At 38.0% G+C, this 18,863-nt stretch overlaps 1 protein-coding gene and 2 long non-coding RNA genes across 3 annotated transcripts in view; 2 read left to right on the top strand and 1 right to left on the bottom strand.

The window, feature by feature from the left end:
- Positions 1–18,863, bottom strand: part of LOC146466354 (uncharacterized) — a 233,511-nt gene that overhangs the window by 205,878 nt on the left and 8,770 nt on the right. The window lies entirely within an intron of this gene.
- LOC146466356 (uncharacterized) lies at positions 717–1,595 on the top strand. Its single transcript, XR_014868068.1, has 2 exons — positions 717–761; positions 1,322–1,595. It is a non-coding gene; the product is annotated as an uncharacterized LOC146466356 (long non-coding RNA).
- The window catches only part of LOC146466355 (uncharacterized), a 2,036-nt gene continuing 1,395 nt past the window's right edge, over positions 18,223–18,863 (top strand). The window contains exon 1 of the long non-coding RNA XR_014868048.1: positions 18,223–18,263. This is a non-coding gene — a long non-coding RNA (uncharacterized LOC146466355). The remainder of the gene's footprint in view (positions 18,264–18,863) is intronic.

Below are 18,863 nucleotides of genomic sequence, written 5' to 3'. Positions count from 1 at the left end.
AATTTCAGATTTTGATTCAGTGAGTACTGGAGAAAGCATGGCAAAAGGCATTTATCCTGAAGTTATTTTTCACCAAATGAAATACCTGAAACAAACACAAAATGCGAGGACATTTTGTAAGCCCTTACTTGATGGCTTAGCGAGACAGGCCCAAAGCCGTATTTACCCTGATTTGAAAAGGTCTAATGCGATTACCTTGCACTTGTCATTATGAAACGCGGCTTAATTTAGGATCAGTAATCCTAGCTTGTCAAGGTAATTAGTCTAACTTGTCCTTTTCTTTTTCAGGCTGTGAATGAACTTGCAAAGAAAGATAGGTAAGTCCACAAAGTAGAGAATCGAGTTACCTAAACTATTATATTAATGACACGATGACCATATATTGGAAGTTAGAGTGACTGTAGTGAAGTGAGAGAATTGGTTTAACTAAGCAGAACTTGTTGCGCTTTGTGAAGTTCCACCATCTCACTGGAAGGAATGATAAGGGCCAGTCATACTTGATTAAATTTCAGTTTATGATTAGTTCGGGTTGGATTACACTGTAAGTCTCAATGCATAATAAATATAATAATTAAAGAAGTAAGGATATGATTACCAAACGGGAAGAGGCTGAGAACTCTTTGAACTCTTTGAGAACTGAGAGATTTTTAATATTAGTTTGAAATACGTCCGTGGACAATCTGTGAGTAAGATCGTTTTTCTTTTTTCTCTCTAACAGTGAACTGACAGAACTTAAGAAAGTGCTTGAACCACTGCAGGAAGTGAGTATTGAGAATACAATCACACATCAAAAATGTGTCAACTAAATCACGCGAAGAGCTAGGAAACTAAAATCATGAGTACGATACAAAAGTCTGCACTGTGCAATCTTTGTATCTAACGACAGAATCAAAATATTTTATGACTATACCAACCCCCTCCCTCCCCCCCCCCCCCCCCCAATAAAAATAGAGATTCTGGACTAAGTGCTACCTCATTCTGTATTATCACCTCGAGTAATGTTTGGATAACAATAACAACTAAGACTTCTGAAGAAGGCCGATAACATTAACACCAGTCTACTGCAACAATTGGGTTCGACACCCCCCTCCCACAGTGAGTTTAAACTGCCCCTACACTATCCTGTATAGGATCTGAAATGCCACCATCCCAACCTTCAGATAGAGGCCAAACGGTAGCAAAGCTAATTGCCAAAGGAACTTGTAATATAAAATTTTGCTTGCTCATGTGCGGTATTTTAAACACAGATGTCTGTAAACAGAGTAAATTGAAATTAGAGTAATAAGATATATGAATTAATGACATGTTATCTCCTCACCAGTTTCCAGCAAGAAAGAAATGCAGCAAATCAAGAAGGGTTATTAGACTGCTATGCAGCCTGTTCTGCTGTACATGTCGCCGTTAAACGATTCCTCTTGTTTTATATCAGAGTGTAAATAATGTGCTGTTTTGTAAATTGAATACTGTGTATTTTTTTTTCTACATCAAACTGACGTGTACAATTTGTATTCTTGTTTTAACGAACTAAAGTAAAACGTACACTCGTTTTCCTATGCGTTCAGATAAATGAATAAAAATTCGTTTTGACAGTTTGAGCTGGGTTTCGATATTAAACCTTTCGCAAATATTAAAAGATGGTCTTATTCGGAACTGAACCTGTATTGCTTTTCAGAAATGAGACATGTTGTCGATGTTTTAGGAGGAATGTGTGGCAAGGCGAGGGAGAGGGAGGAGGGGAGGAGGGAAGGGGAGGGGATTGGACATTGGGGGAAGAGGGAGGGTTCACGGTCTATCCAGTCCAGGAAGAAGAGCCTAGCGCCCAGACCATGACGCGCATAAAATAACGCAAGGTCTAAGTTTAGATCGTTGACCTGCGTGATTTCCATGTAGAATCAAGAAAAACAAAGTGAAGGAAATCACTTCTTGTGAGCAGAGCTGAGGCGAGTCTTAATTGCCCTGTATACCAGCGTTTAGCTCTCTATACAAGCAGGATAATGTCCGGCTCGCTTGCGGCTATGACGTTTGTGTGCTTCGTATCATTGCATTAAACAATACCTTTGGGTTCCCGAACAAAAAGTATTAACCATTTAAAGTTCTTCCTCTGTTTTGCAGTGCGCAACTCTACTTCGTATTAAGGCAAAGTAAAAGCTTCTATCAGCTGCTACAAGTAACAACTAAATGTTATTCAGTCCCTGTTTGAAAACCCAGTCTTGAAACTCGATTTACCACAGCTGAGTAAAATATTTGCGAAACCAGTATGGTAACCAAATGCCCAAGGACATTGACGGTTACCAAATAGGACGGTGCCTAGGTTTGTTACTGCGCATACATTCTGCGCATCTCGGGATTCCTGGGTTTCCTATGGATGGTGCCTACTAATACAGGGATATCTTTTACGCGGCTTAAAAATAAGCGGGGAAAACAGAACTTAGCAATTGCTATTGGTATCCAAAAAGAAAATTTGGAGTAAAGAATTGAGATGATTTCGTTGGATTTCTCGTACGAAATACTTGGTACGAAAACTTTTAAAACAAACTTGATCATGCACAGGAATAAAAATGGAGGAATATAAGAGAACGTTTGTATGGACAGGTCAGATTGAAGTGAAAATTATGATTTCGTTGAGGCATGAATATATAGGTTTTCGAGGCTTCATTGGCAACTGCTTCAGTAGTCTGCGTAAACAGGGCTTTTATTTCTATGTATTCTTTATTTCATATATACCCGATCTATGCATCATCACTATCAGCTATATTTCTATCAATTTTTTCAAATGTCAATTAAATAGTAATTAAATGTCAAAGTGTGCTTTCTATGTAATGGCATTTGAAAGCGGACTGTGATGTTCAGTTATTACGAATTTCTATCTCTAAGACATTAAACTGTGACTCCCTTAAGAAAGTCGTTCCTAGGTCCTTCCGTAAGCCGACCAGTTGCTCAAACCAGTCTCTTCAGTAAGAAACATCTTATATGGCGCCGAATTTTTAACATAAAAAGGTGATATCGATTTACGTGAGCAATTAATAAAAACTGATTAGTTTTAAAAAAAATTCTCAGTTGATAGAGTTTCTTGTCTAACCTATCGAAGCTGCGTCGATTACAGTAAAATTGGAAGTAAATTATGCTTTAAACAAGAAGTTCCGAAATAAAAGGGCAAGCCCCTTCTTTATTTAACACCTTTGTGGGCGTGAGATCTAAATTTAGACGCCGTTCAGTCATGGCAAGTTGTTGACTCAAGCGTCCTCTGAAAAAAACATAAAGGCCTCAAAATTTCATAATATCACCACAACAATATAAGAAATTAAGTTCTAATTTCTTTAACTGGGTTTTATTCTTAAAACTAACCCAATTTTATCCGAGTTAAGGGTCGTAGAAAAAGACACATGCTGTTTGTCAGTTGTTTACGCTCTGATAATTGATTGACAAAAGAAGGTGAGAATGGCCTGGCCAGGCCCCTTTTATACCGGAATTTCCTGTTTTAGACATTTGTTGATTTATTTCCCACTGAGATTCAAAAATAGTCAACAAACTTGACCTTAACTGGTTTATACTGGACAGTAGTTAGCTTTTGGTGCAACTCCAATGGTTCGTGGTGATACTCTAAGCGGAACCGCTGAAGTAACTAAAACAGAAAGAGAAAAATAAGAAAACGTCTGTCAATGAGTATTTCGTGGCAATAGCCAATCAGAGTTGATTCTTCTGGATTTACCTTTACGTTAGGAAACGAATACTAATTTTAGTTTTTCTTGTTACAAGTTTAAGTATAACTTGTAACGTTGTATTTATCCCCTTGTTGGATTTTGCATTGTAATTTTATTGTATTTTAGAGGTAATTTTTGCGTGTTTTCTTGGTAAATTAGATGGACATTTGTCCGTTCGTTCGTTCGTTCACTAACAATGCGCAGGTGCAAAGCAACCAATTGGAGCCTACTCCGTCATCCTACAGAAATATAAGGGTACTGAAACACCATTAACGACGCCGCTTCAAGAAAAGGAAATATGAGATAACTGCTCGTACGCTGTAAGAGATTGGACTGGGTTAAAAAAAAAACACACCCAGTCCCAATGAAAATTTACATGTCTACTAAAATTGATCGAAAGAAGAGCTAATTTGATGCAAATGAGCCGCATGTTTATAACAAGATCCAGTCTCGCCAGTTAAAGGCAGTTTTGGAGCCAAGTTGGCATTATTCACGCTATCAAGAAACGAGGTGAGTAGCAATACTTTATTACCAGCCAATCAAGTGATAAAATGGTTTCTCTCAGAAATATATCACGCTTTTTAAGGGTAGGGTTTGCAGATGATTTCATAAACTCCAATTAATTTTGTTGTGAGCGACGTTTCCTGGTGAATATGCAGTGGGGTTGTCTCAAGGCTGAAACATTCACACAAACCTGGCATGAGATTATTATTTTGTGCTTCTCTGTTAACATTCAGTGCACGAAGATCACTGTTAGTAAGACAGACGATCTACTGAAAGCAACGTCAGTGTTGAGCAACGAGTTATGCAAATATATCATGAATAAATAGCGATGAATTCAAACACTTGTCGAATAAAAAGTGACGGTTTTACTCAAATAATGAATTATAAAGAAAGATGTAGTATTCGACACGTCATGATTTTGAAAGAACTATCTTCCTTCTGAACGCCATGACATTCCGTATAATGGTCGATCGCTAACCACTGAGCTACAGGGTGACGTGAAAAGCTGGATCATTTAGTACAAATTTCACGGAGGGGAAGAATATTTTTTTTTTTTCGAAAAGCAATCGTTTAGCTCATCAGTTAAGTCAGTTCTTCTACCGCAGGTAAGACAACTACGAGGGTAAAACAAGTTATGAGGCGATGTTCCTCTTTATTAATGCAGATGGCTAAATGACAAAAGAGTTTACAAAAGGAAACCGTATGGATTAATTTGAGCTCAATTTTTAAAGAACCTTAGTTATGCACCTGCCATTTTTAGATACATTTTAGGAAAGTTTGGTGTGCCTCGATTGATAATTTTCCAGTTAATTCAAGCAATTTATCTTTTGAACAAAAATACAGCTCAGAAAAATTTCGTTACAAAGAAGTCTGTATATCTGGCACACTTCCTGTTTAGTTATTCTACTGTTAATTAACAACTCATCCTCGTCTAGCTTACAGAACAAAAAATTCCCACACCAAATATCGAGTGAGCGATGATTTGCACGAAATTCGATACCCTCGCGATCAAAACATACAAATTGATGAATGATAAAAACAACTAATGAAATCATCCAACCAATCGGACTCTCGCTTTCACCTTATGCCATATGGGCACAGCTGATGCTTTAGCACAAAAATAACATCGTTTTAATACCCTGTCATGTTTGATCGAAATTAATCTACATACACCGGCCTAACAACTTCATGTGGACAATTATCATTTTATCAAAACAAGAATTCGCCGCATTTGCAGATCTTTACGATGACAAGGACAAGCCTCAACTAAAGCAGCCTTGGACATAATTTCACATTGATCAATAAGGCAAAATGCGTCGAAAACGTCGTAGACGAAACAAGAAATTAAACAGTTCTCCACAGCAAAATTGACACGTTTGGGTAGAGTTTGAGACTTTAAAGCAACCCGGTGTTTTCCTAGAAAATATTTGTCGGACTGTTTGGCTGAAAAGAACGCATAAAATCATCATTATATTGAAATTAATTGCGAATTTTTACGTCGCTATCAAGATTTCTGTAAATAAAGCCATCCGGCAAAATAGAAAATGGAGCGGCGATTTACGATTGATAACCAAGCGGTCAAACAATTTTAGGAAACATTTTGGAAATAAGACGCAGAAAGTAAATTTATTGTTGATATTTTAGAGGAGCTACTTTTCAATAAGACAGTCAATTTTAATAAGTTGAGTCAATTTTTTTTCTTACAGACAGACCATCATTTGGCAAAATACCAAAGGCAAAACCTTTCGGAAACTTTGCTTTTTATATGTCAGGTCGAAGATCTTATGCCCGGCTCATTTGAAAAAACATTCATGGTTTTTAACTTACGTGTTTATGGCATTGCTATGACCATATATGGACACTGGCATAGCTCATGTCTCTCAAAACAACTCCAAGACAACCACACCGAACACGAATGAATCATTGAAATAAATTAAAAAGAAAGGTTTAGTCTAAGAAATAAAACATTACTCTAAGAGTTCTACTCTAAGAAACGGCTGAACATCTTTTTCTTTACTTTGTTCTTATCCACAGCTTACAACGAATTAACACGAGGAGAAGGAACGTCTAAGTTTTATTGAAGTATGTTTGGTAACGCTACTGAAGATCCTTCTTTAGAAAATCTGCAAAATGCGTGGAGAAAAGTTTTCCTCATTGAATTTATTGTGGTGTCTATTATCAACGTTTTCACTGTCGTCGCCTTTGCAAGAAATCGCCACTTACGCAAACGCACTACGTATCTGATAATAAACCTGACCGTGGCTGATTTACTGGTGGGAGCAGTGACGGGACCAGTGCAAAAATTTAGTTCCCCATATTTCGATGACGGTTTCAGCTGGCAAGAATTCATCATTTTAACCTCGATACACATATTCCCCGCAGCCTCTCAAACCAGTCTTTCGTTAATTTCTTTGGAGCGGTTACACGCCACACTTTTCCCCTTCAGGCACTGTTTAATTGACAAAGGGTTTTACTTCAAAGTTATTATTGGCAGCTGGATGATAACTTTGCTTCTATCATCCATGATGTCTGTTCTTGAAGAGTTCGAGTTAGTTCAGTATGCAATTGCATGTTACACATTCCTAACCTTTCTTATCATAACTGTTTCCAATGTTATTATTGCCATAAAAGTCAAAAGTAACCCTCCCCCGCAGCATTTTAGTGCAGTTGCCTCAGAAAGGAAATTGTCAGTAACCTTAAGCATAGTTACCGTCGTGTCTATCCTAACTATTCTTCCTTTTTCTATTTGGATGGCAATTAAACAATACATATTCAAACAAATGCCCCCTGCAGCATTCAATCAAATATACGAAACGTTACTGTTATTATTTTATGCCAATTCTATAGTCAATCCATTGGTATATGCCATAAGAATGCAAGAGTTTAGGAAGGCGGTTAAGGAGCTCTGTTAGAGGACTGCAGCGACAAGGGGCGTCCAACCCACTGAACTTCATGCAATGTAATGCATGGGCACAGAGATAAAAAGCAATAACCAAAAAACAAAACCGGTTAAAAACAATCCAGATTTGGTTCAACCAGATACTTAAGTTACTTTTTTTAATACTTTGTGATGTAAGTTTCTAACAAGTGTTGTAAAGGATGTTCCTTTTGTTGAATTAAATCAACTGTACAGTGACTGTCTTTTCTTGGTACAAGTAAACTTTGAACCTTCAAGTTGTTGAACTTATGAACAGTACGATTGTAAACTACTGGCTCAAAATATTTGTTCAGTGCGTTATTAGACAATCAATAGGAAGAGTTTCTAGAAGGTTTCATTGAATAAAGAACTATTTTTTGTGTTGCTTTTTGTCTCTTCACTGTATACCCGATCGTACGTGGTTGTCCACCGATTAAGTGTTTTGTTTATTTTGTTTCACTAAACTTTTTTGAGTTCCTGTGAGCCTTGGGAAGGGAAGGCGACAACGTTTAGGTAATTTCACAGGTTTGAAATTCAATGATCCAGCTGTGTGCAACTAAGCTATTATGGTGTGTGCTACATGAAGATGCTGTCAGGTGCTTACAGTGGTCAGTATGTTGGAATTTCAATCAGAGCATCAGAGGGCTGCAGTGGTACAGGGCTCATCATTGCATTGTAGCTATAGCGGTCCATCTCTCTGGAACAGCGTACCCTGTAATCTTAGGCCGGCTGAATCACTTAAGCAACTACTTAATCTCCATTTTAGGTAAGTTGAGACACGGCATTCATGGAAAGCAGGTCAAGTTTTCTTTAGGTTTTAGTATTATTGTTTAAGATTAGGATTTTTATATATTCATACATTTTGATCAGGTAGATTGTCTTGTAGTTTTATGTTGTATCGACCTAGACTGTTCACAGCCCCCCTATTTTTCCGTGGGATTCTCGAGACCGGTAGGCTTCGATGGAACCGCCGCCATCTTTGTTTATATAAGCGAGCGCGATCTGGGGAGAGTGTCTAAACTACCGAGGGGAGCGGGAGTGGGTGTTAGTATAGTGGGGGATGGGAAGCGAAAATCCCCTCGGTAGTTTAGCAGGTCTCCCCAGATCGCGCTCGCTTTTACAAACCAAGATGGCGGCAGCTCCATCGAAGCATACCGGTCTCGAGAATCCCACGGAAAAATAGGGGGACTGTGAACAGTCTAGTATCGACCTGATGAATTTTTTTAACCCTGTGTAAATGAAGATTAAACTGAATTGAATTGAAACTGAATTATGTCAAGTAATGTCATTTTCTCTCTCTCACCAAGTTGTGTAAATGGGTGCTTGCTTGGGTAACTGTACAGGAGAGAAAAAGAGTCAATAAAACATTTCTCATTACCAAAAATGCAATGTTGTGGATACGAGCCAATCAGAATTAACCATGAGCAACCTGATGTTAATCCAGTTTGGCCTCATATTTTCCTTTTTAAACCTCAAATGCCTTTTGACGAACCCTCCCCAAATCCTCTGAGTTTTCAATGACTTTCTGTGGGGGTGGTACACAACAACTGATCCTGAAGACACAAAACTCTATCAGGTCCCCCTATCAAGAAAAGGAAACATGGGGGGAGGGGAGGGGACTGATAAAGGGTTACTTTTCCTTTTACCTACATGTACATGCTGCTCCCTTGTATACACACCTTGAAAAGCATTCGATGAATTAATTCTCTTGTCTTCCATCTCTTTAAGCTCCTTCATTTCCTTGTCAACAAAGCCCTGGGTGATTTCAAAATTAGCAATTCACCACACTTGAGGAACGTCTTGAATAATGGTGTGTCTATGTATTTCCCAGCAACTGTGCTTGGTAGATTGAATATGAGCTTGTGGAGAAGCTTTAAAAAATTTCTACCTGCAAAGTGAATCTCTGGGCTTCCTGTTTTGGAGCATCTTCATACAACCCCAGTCAAGCATCAATTACCTGAAATATTAAAAAATATATATAATAATAGTGTATAAACTTTTATAAGGCACAGTTGATGTACTGTAATAATTGAACTATTAATTACATAAGAAACAAACACCTGTACCTCTCATGTGTTGTACTAATTACCAACTGCATGGTCTTATAAAGGGAAACTCTGCCATCTAGAAATTTTCATACCACATAAGCATGCAGATTTTGGACCCTGGGTTGGGGTGCTCCCATAAAAAAATGATGGGCAAGCTTATAAGCAAAACACAAAAAATTGAAGAAGAAATTTTGTGTTTAGAACCAGTAGTAGTGCTCAAATGTAAAATGACTGGCGAGCCCAAAGAGGAGGGGGGGGGGGGGGGGAGGTATTTTGACTGTAATGCCTTATAAAAAAATTATAAGAAATGTAAAAAAATCATGCCTCATAATCCCTATTTTTCTGAGCAGCAAAGCACAAGAAGTAAGCTTGTGAAGTGCTTCACAGTCATGTTTTATACTTTATGTTGGTGTCTTTAGCCTCGTGTGGCTCAGGGAAAGGGTGAGGAAGGCTCAATAAGGCCTTTTATTTCCTGGCTATACCTCTCTCAGGGATGAAAATGGGTTAAAGCAATTGTTTTAAGCCAAGTGAATAAATGATGAATGTTTTTTTCTCATTTAGTGATAAAGGCATGTTATTGATTGAATTACTAGTTTAGATGATCTATCCCTGTAAACTACAGCAGAATCGTGGAAGCTAGGCCAATAAACTATAATCAATAATCATCCTGCATATAACTGCTTGGATTTGAATGTTAATAAATAGTACAGTATATGAAAAAGAAATGTGATGTTATGTTTTAAGCTGAGTGGGAGGGGGTAAATGACATGGGCATACTTCAAAAAAAGAAAACGTAATACTGTCTGAAGCAGCACATTTAAAGTGCTACTGCGATCAAAATTTTACCTTTCTCTTTGTCTTCAGCATTGGAAAGTGTAGAAGGAAAGTACTACCTATGCCAAGTTTTAAGTTGTAATTCCAACGGGAAGCTCGATTATTTTAAGGGTAATTTCCACATTTGGTTTGCCACCATTACTCAATTCGAAAATGTCCACGAACCACACGGAGAGTTGGGCCAAGCAGAATGTGACGTCATCTTTAATCCCTTCACTTCACTGAGAATCGCCCCCATTGTCTTCAAAACTACCACTCACGTTAGAACTGAAATCAGACCCACATTCAGTAGAAGTAGGTAAAAAACTTGCGCCTTTTGACAACTCTATCTCGCTTTTCGATGCCGCCAAGATCATAAGATGACGTCACGAGAGGGAAGCTGCTGCGCAAAATTTGTCGGCACAAGTAGTTGTTGTTTGAGTAATGGCGGACGCATGTTACGTACTTTCGGGCAGTCTTTTTAAGTGTATACTTTTGTCAGGTTGGTCTGAATTATATTTTTTCTTGCAATTTTTAAGTTTTTAAAAGGTCTAAATATTATTTTATAACCCAAAAATCTCGTTTAATAAATTTTCAATTTTCGTCCCAGTAGCACTTTAATAAAATATTAAATATGTTTAAAATTAGTCTTAAATGAAATGATATAAACATCATAATGATTTATTTACTTTCTGTGGATCATTTGCTGTCAGTTCCCCTTCCAAGGCAGGCATGTGATCATCTGGTCCACAAGCCTTAACTGCAGTTTAACAAACCTCAAAATAGAAGAATCTTTGCTGACCTCATTGTTTACATTTTCTCTCATTAACATATAATTATGAAACAGTACGCTATGAACAAATGGGACATAATAAACCAAAAGAACCTGTCATTAATGACTAGTAAACAGGGTGAATATCTGTGTGAAGTATTCTACAAGAAATTTACTTTGAAAAACTAAAATTTACAAAGAATGTATGACTGGGTGACAAGAGCTACAGACCACAACCCATAAATTCTTTGTAAAATCTTGACACTTATAAAGTTCATTTTTCAACTTTTTAGCCAGTTCTAAGTTTGTCAAGCTCTTTCAATTTACCATGGTTAATAAAGGGCAATGGTTATGAAGCCCCACATTCTTCCTTTGTACTAGGTTTTTGTTGGTCTTTTTTGCCCTTGAGGGTGCACAAAGGCGACAACGCTCAATAGCACTCCAATTAAGTTGAAAAAACTGTCCAATAGAAACATACCTTTAATTTATTCAGTCTGAATGTGCGACCAAAAACCAAAAGGTTGTGCAATGTCAGGGAGCTTTCAACCTAAATTGCAGCACCGTTGTTTTTGTTTTCGACTCTCATAACCAGTCTCCTCTACTAACTATGAATTTACAGAGTGCATTTATTTGTAGCTTAGTAGTTTTGTTGTTTATGTCAATGTATGCTAAAGAGGGTGAACATGTAAATGAAGATCCTCCTGTAGCATCAACGGTTATGCCATTAAAGTTGTCAATGCTTTCCTCCACTGTTTTTAATTATTAGCTTTCAGTAGCCTTCTCCTACAATCAATACAAAAATGTCGGACGCTTGAATCTTGGCCATAGCTTTTTTTGTAACAGTAAAACAATTGTGGCTGATAACAACTCATGCCTGCTTCCAAAACAATATAGCACTCTTTTCAACAACTAGTGATAATTACTAATTTGAAAGTGTCAGAATTATTCTGACACTTTCAAATAAACTTTGATTTTGATGTTTTTAGCATAATTTCTTGTCAACAACCTTTTAACAATTGTATTTTAGTTGTTAATTTATGCATACTACAGTCAAACCTCTCCTTACGGACACCTCTATAATACGGACACCTCTCTATTACGGACAGTTCACTTGGTCCCTGAGAGAACAAAATCCATATAAGGCCTACCTCTCTAAAACGGACACCTCTTTAATACGGACACTTATTCCAGTGTCCCCTTGGTGTCCGTAATAAAGAGGTTCGACTGTACTTTGCTGTATTTAATTTTGTTTTGTTTTATTTTTCACACATCATTTATATCTGTCGAAGGTAGCTGACAGGCTGCCGAAAGGTTATGATCTTTTACAAATCATTTTAACCAGTAACTTTGTTAATGGGTAATTTCATGATGCATTAAGTTCAGCAGATGATAGGAACAGTATCCAAATCAGCTGCCTCTCCAGTGCTGAATAATGTAGTAGACCCTGTAAAAATTAACAATATTTAGTGTGCCAAACTGATTCAGATTCCTCTCTTTTGCCAGGTTCACCACATGAGTGGAGTAGTGTCTGGAACAGGCCTAAATCCCCAGTATTGTAACAGGGGCACTGCCAAAGCACAGAAGGGTTTGCTGTCAGAGCTCCTTATCCACCGGCCGAGAATGGCAAGAGATTAATATTTTAAAAGAGAGAATATTAATACTCACAACATGAATACCCTTGGAAAAAGGCTGCTTCGTTTAAGGTGATCAACCTAAAAAAAAACTGTCAATAGGCTGTCTCCAAGGCAACAAGGCCGGGTACTTTCCCTCTTCACAGAACACTTTGCCACAATCATATAAGCTTACATGGATCAATAACATCTGCAATCGCGATGCCGTTTTTCATATCCTCCTTGAAAATATGGCCACGCTCTGGGAATCACCGATCGGTCAGTTTGTACAGTTTACTAATCCTTCAGTTTTGTTATGATAATCCATAAAGCTCCATTTCGCTTTGAGGATCTCTGCCCGGGATATGTTCGAAAGGTAGCATGGCGGCTTTCTACTGTTGCAGAGCCGGCCAGCGTTTTGCGGCCTTCAAACGCCTTTTTCTGCGACCTGCAGAAAGCAGTTAAAAGTTGAATATGTTGTGACCTCCAGGGAAATACGTGAACTCAGCCCAAAAGAAATACATGTACATTTCGTCCTCAGCAAGACACAATCTTGAATGCAGAAAAGGCACTGGTGCGAGTAACCTCGTCCTGAAGACGACTTTCTCCCTTTGCTGCAAATGCTGCAATGGAATGGAATGGTGGAATGAAACCAACAAAAGCAGAATAGAGACTCGTTTAGAAGAACATGACACTTGACACTTGATCATTATTTCTAAATAAAAAAGTTCCCAGGAGGAATTAGCAATCCTCTTTATACCCCAAAACCAACTGAGCTACAGGCCAAGTTTCACTAGTCTGTAGGATGACCCCTGACTATCCATATCGCTAATCATTGGTGTAAACCGTTTTATGTGTAGAAGTCAAGTGCAAGTGTCACATTACTCAGGCAGAACGGTTGCCTCATGGGTAGACATCTTTGAGCTCCTTGGGACACCACTGGCTTTAAGACCAAAAATACATCTACACCGATTATCCGCTCAAAGTGCGCAGTGAACGGTTTTTGTCCAAAGTTGCCAATATAAAAACAACAAGTTGCGTAGTCTTGTTTTTCCTTTCCTCTCTTTTCCTCCTTTCTTCTCTCCTCCGCACTTTTCTGAACCTTCTCGTGCAATAAAAAGAGCTCACGTTTTCATCGACCGCCTTTTCAAAAAAGCGTGGTTGTCCGGGAGGGGGGGGGGGGGTACTCCCCTATATGGGCTATACGGGGACGTGCCGCTGGATAGGGTATGGTTTTTGGCCCCTCTGTCCTGAACAGGGCAGATAATTTCAAGCGAGTCTGTCCCGGACCCGTCCTAGACAGGGTATGGTTGCAAGACTGTCGTCGAGTATTTGGCAATCCGAAATCAGAGACGTAAGTCTGCATTTATTTTAGTAACTTCAATTGAGTTTCCACTTAAGGTTCACCGCTGTTAATGCGAAATTTTGGGATTTTTCGCCATCACTTCTAGGAAGTGTATTATTTTATCTGTTGTAATTGGTATTCGCGTTTCAATGCGTGGAACATCACGTCCGGTAAGTGACAGTGAGCCTTTAAATGTTGTTACTATTGCCAATAAACACTTGTGTAACACAAGAGCTAGATGTTGCGCTCGCAGGGAACTAGTCACGTGTCTGTTCTCTCCGTCTTTACCCAGCATGCGTTAGGTAATAAATCCATGTAAAAAAAAAAAAGAAAAGAAAAGAAACTCTCCGTAACACGGTACGGTTTCTTTTTTTTTTTGTGCTCTCTTTGAAGGTAAGTCGAGGCCAATATGCTTTTGGTTTTCCCTTGGGATTCAAAGAAACGCTTGGTCACGTGACTCAACAATCCTCACTTGACTGGACCATTTTGAAAGACATTATTTACGAAATAAATAGAAATAAACGACTGGAAGGTTCAAGGTTCATTTCAAGGTTCATTTATTTCACACTATTTACACAACATTAACATAGAAAGTAAAGTATTACAACAGATAATTACAAGATAAAAATAAATACAGTACAAATTATAAAATGTGTGTGGTGGTCAAAGTAGCAAAGGCTTTCTAGTTGACCACCACCTGGAAAAACCACGAGACTAGCTGCTACACTCTGGGTGTAGTTTGGGTTGATATAAGAGAACTTAAACAAACTTAACCTGCGATCAGGCGTTCTTTTTTTCGCGAGAGCGCGAAAGTTTAGCAGCGCGAGGGTCCCGACCGCCGACTCTCGCGCTGCCACACTTTCGCGCTCCCCCGAAAAAAAAAAAACGCCTGCTCACAGGCTTAAACAAACTTTACTCAGTTGAAATGCAATTTTCCTATAGCTTATGATGATAAGAATATCAAGATCAGTTGTTTCTTCAATCACAAACTGCTGACCAAAAAGAACGCTATAGCGCACTAGCAACCAGACTTGGCGCGCGCGTTTAAAATTACGCTACGTCATAAAGGTAAATTTACTCGGAATTTTCGGGAAACGTTGGTAAAGCGACTCAGAAATCTTTAAAGAGTGATATATAAAGAAAGTGACAAGCAAAAAGCTAAGAAAATGGCTTCTGGCCGTCCATCAGGTTAGTAAGCAAACTTTAAGTAGTCATATGTTTAAGGCTTTTCTGTTTGCGCTTTCATTTGTGGATTTTCCTTGATCGCTCGCTTCAAACATTTCATTCGGATCCTGCCGGAATAAAAACTCCGCCATGCACTTTTTCGCTGCACTGTTCGCCAACTTACAGTTTCCAAACATAAAATTTCCGAAGTCATTAATCCTAGGGCGTTATGTGAGAATTTTAAAACACCGTAGGGACGCAATGTGTTCAGGAGTTATTTTGTGATAAGCGCAGAAAAATTGCACCACTACAAAATTTGTTTTTGACTCCAATTCAATACATCCCATAACTTTCACATTTTTTAAAGAAAGACGGGTGTAGGAACTTCAAACGATATATTTTATGGAGTAATACACATTTATGGAAAGGTGCAAACAGTTTTTAGTTGTTTTCAAATGTTTATTTTTACGCCTGCTATGGTTACGGAAGAGGTTAAGAAATCCTTTTATTACGTCATTCCAAGAATGCTTAGAACTTTAAAAGAGTCGCGCGCCGCGCATCGAATTCCAAATGTCATTTAATTGACGTCATAACGGAAATTTACTCGGAGTTTTCAGAAAATGTTGATGAAAGCAACGCAGTGAAGAAAAACCCTAATCTCGTACCCAGATGTTTGTATTTGGAGAAAACATTTGGTAAAATCGATCATGTTCTCCAATCTGACTGGTCAATGAAAATGGCCCAATGCGAGTCACGTCTTGTCGCGTCAGCCATTTTCTCGCCACTTTCAAATCTTTCACCTTTGCACGCGCGGAGACGCAAACCTTACAAGAAAATCTATCTTGACACATCAGTCCTTCCGTGAAAGTAATTTCTTGTATCGAATTATCTTTAGTGTTTCATTAAACTGCAACAGGTTCTTACAAACTAACATATTTTTTACATTGCTCTCTTGAATTGTTGTGAAATTTTTGTTTGGTAATCTGACGCGTGCAACTAAGTTGTACGCGTGGTTTAGCGCGCGAACATTGGGTACCATTGTCAACAAAAAGTTAGTGGTGCTTTCTGGTAACCCCCAAACTTTTAAGTTAAATAATAAATATGAAGTCATTTTTATTGGTCATGTCGAAAACTTTGAGTAAATCTTCCTAAGTCGAGGATATAAGAAGATCTACTCGGAGTTTTCGAACTCAATAAAGTTAAAAGCGCCAAATCTTACTTATCAATAAGCCAATCAATAAAAAGCCACAAAATAGCTTCTTAATGCTTTTCATTTTTACATACTCGCTTACTTTTCCAATTCCCGTTGACAATTCAGCTTGTCATCGACACTGAGTTGGTCTCTGAGTTTTTGATTCCTTGTTTCTGAGAAGAATATTTTTTTAAATGTCTCTCATAACAACTGATGGCGGCTTGTCGCGCAAATAAGTACGACGTTTTACTTAATCTTGATCAGTTGTCAACATTTTAGTTTTCAAAATCAATAAAAATCGATTTATAGTAACACAAATTGTGCACAAAACTTGGGGAGGTGGGGGGGGGGGGGGGGGAGAGAGTGAGATAAGCATGCCAGTATTGACACTTTGGGGGAAATTCCACAAAAGATGTAATATCTGGCCGACCGATATTAATTGGCTTGAATAGCTTTCGTTTGCTAAGTATCGGAAACAAAAATTGGAAGAGTCCATAAGGTGACTCTAAAAGCAATAAAATCTGCTTTTATTTTAGATCGAAGAAATAATTTCTTCGAATTGGAGAAAAAGTTGAATCACCAGGAGCGTGAAAATGAGGTAAGTACATGACGATATATTAAATAGAAAAATAAGAAATGGAGACAAAAATTCTTCTCCACTTCCATGAAACTTTCTTCGAAACGAAGAGGAATTTAAATTGTCATCAGCAACTGAAATAAAGTAATACACTGTGATATATTAAAAGGAAAAATGAGAGATGCGGACAAAAGTTCTTCATCATTTCGAGGAAAAATTCTTTAAAATGAAAAAAGAAATGCACTTACTTTATTTTCTTGCTTTTGACGATTTTAAAATTGTCATCAGCCACAAAATGAAATAAGTACATTTTGATATTCAAGAGAGATCTAACTAGTAAGAGCAACGCCTGTGATGCTGAAGGAAATTTTATTTGAAGTGTTTGAAGGAGAATTGAATTTCATAAGGAAATATAAGACTCAGGGCTTGAACAAGTGATAAAACCGATGATCGGAAAATCAAACGATCAATCGATGACAATGGATGCCAATTAATCGATTGATATTGATAATCGATGAACAATCGATGCACGGGTTTTTTTTGATTATCGATTTCATCGATTATGAATTTTTATCGATTATCAACGCCAATCGATCAGTTAGTTGACCTCGATTGTCATCGATTGGTTCTCATTTTTGATGCGTTTTTTTTTTCAGTCAGGATTTACAAAAAGAATCTGAGTCCAAACTGTGGCCTATAGTTCTCTTGTGACCGGTGGTAACTGTGTTTCGCACAGAGGCTGTACATGTTGTGTTGTTGGGTTTTTCCCGCGCAGCTCTAAGTTTCTTGATATGGTCTCTCTCTCACCCTGTTTACCTTATGCACCTTTGTTGTGACAAAGAAGTAATAAAATGATTACCGAAGCCTATTCACGTTTATTCTGGTTTATTTCATTACAATTCAGTTTAATTACATCGCCCACCATTCAGAGCTCACTCGTCTCCCGTCGCATCTGCATACAAACAATCTGGTAAACGAATTCAAATCTGAAACATTGGTGCGTACTGCGAGCGCGTATACGTACATGCTGGAACGTGCGAAATACCAATTTTTTTTTTAACACCAATTGATGACAATCGATGAGTTGCGACCACTTTTGTGTGATTATCGATTGGTCATCGCTTGGCCGATGCCAATCGATGCCAATTAACTAACAAGGCATCGATTGTCATCGATTGATTCTCCGATCATCCGTTTCCTCGATTGTTCAAGCCCTCAAGACTGAATCGCTCTAAGAGAGGCGGATATTTCATGACAAGATTTGAGAGCGATCTGCTAAAAGAGATTCTAACGATAATGGAATGATAAAAACTTAATATCTACTTAATCAGACAATACAGTGCATGTTCCTGATTTTTTGTAAAGTTTAGGAGACTAAGTACTGAGTTGCAAGTGCAGATTTCCGTATTTTCATGGGATTTAATAATAATTTGAAATTGATAAGCGAAAAGCGAAAGCGAAAGCTTACTTTGTTATTCATGAAATCCCCGATAGCCATGTTATTCATTCGTTCATTGCTTCGTTCGCTCATTTTTCTTCTTTTTCCCTTTTCTTTTAGAAGTTAAAAGAGAAACTTACGTCGAAAGAAGAGTACTTGAAAATGGTGACCAGAGAAACAGAGTAAGCGATTATTGTTTTAATCATTTATTTTAATTAAAATACAACACGATGTTTATATATCCGTCGGACAGACCACATAGAGCCAACAGCAAACCGCCTCTTTTCCTTCGCTAAGCGTTTGTAGTGTTAAGATCTCCTAGAAGAGGCGATAGGGTCGTTCAGAGCCACATAAGGTTAAGCTAAAGGTTTTTAAATTAGAACAGTGTAGCAGGTGCCAATTAAAACTCGCCTCATTGCCTCCTCCAACCGTTTACATTGCAAAATACTAAGAGCAGGTGATGAGGTGTTTTGGAGGCACAAAAGACAAATCTCAGCTTTCCTATTAGTATAGCGTTTTTTATACCTACTGATTGATCGAGCCAATTTCGACAAATATAAGAAAGGAATTCGAAAAAATGGAGTGGACGAAAATCGGCCGATTTATGAAAATCTCTGGCAATGCTCGAATGTAAGTATCTTTAAAGGCTCTTTTTCGAAGGCTCGGATCTTTCTCTAGTCAAACGCTCTAAGTAAATATAATTAGGTAATTATTTTCTTACGGAGTTTTTGCTTAGTCTAAGCGCAGATTATGATTATGACTATGATGATTACTTTCATTAT

This window comes from Pavona decussata, unplaced genomic scaffold (assembly GCF_977016875.1).
Source record: "Pavona decussata unplaced genomic scaffold, jaPavDecu1.1 SCAFFOLD_145, whole genome shotgun sequence".
Lineage (NCBI taxonomy): Eukaryota > Metazoa > Cnidaria > Anthozoa > Scleractinia > Agariciidae > Pavona > Pavona decussata.
The sequence above is the reverse complement of the archived record's forward strand: the minus strand, read 5'-3'. Positions and strand labels throughout refer to the sequence as shown.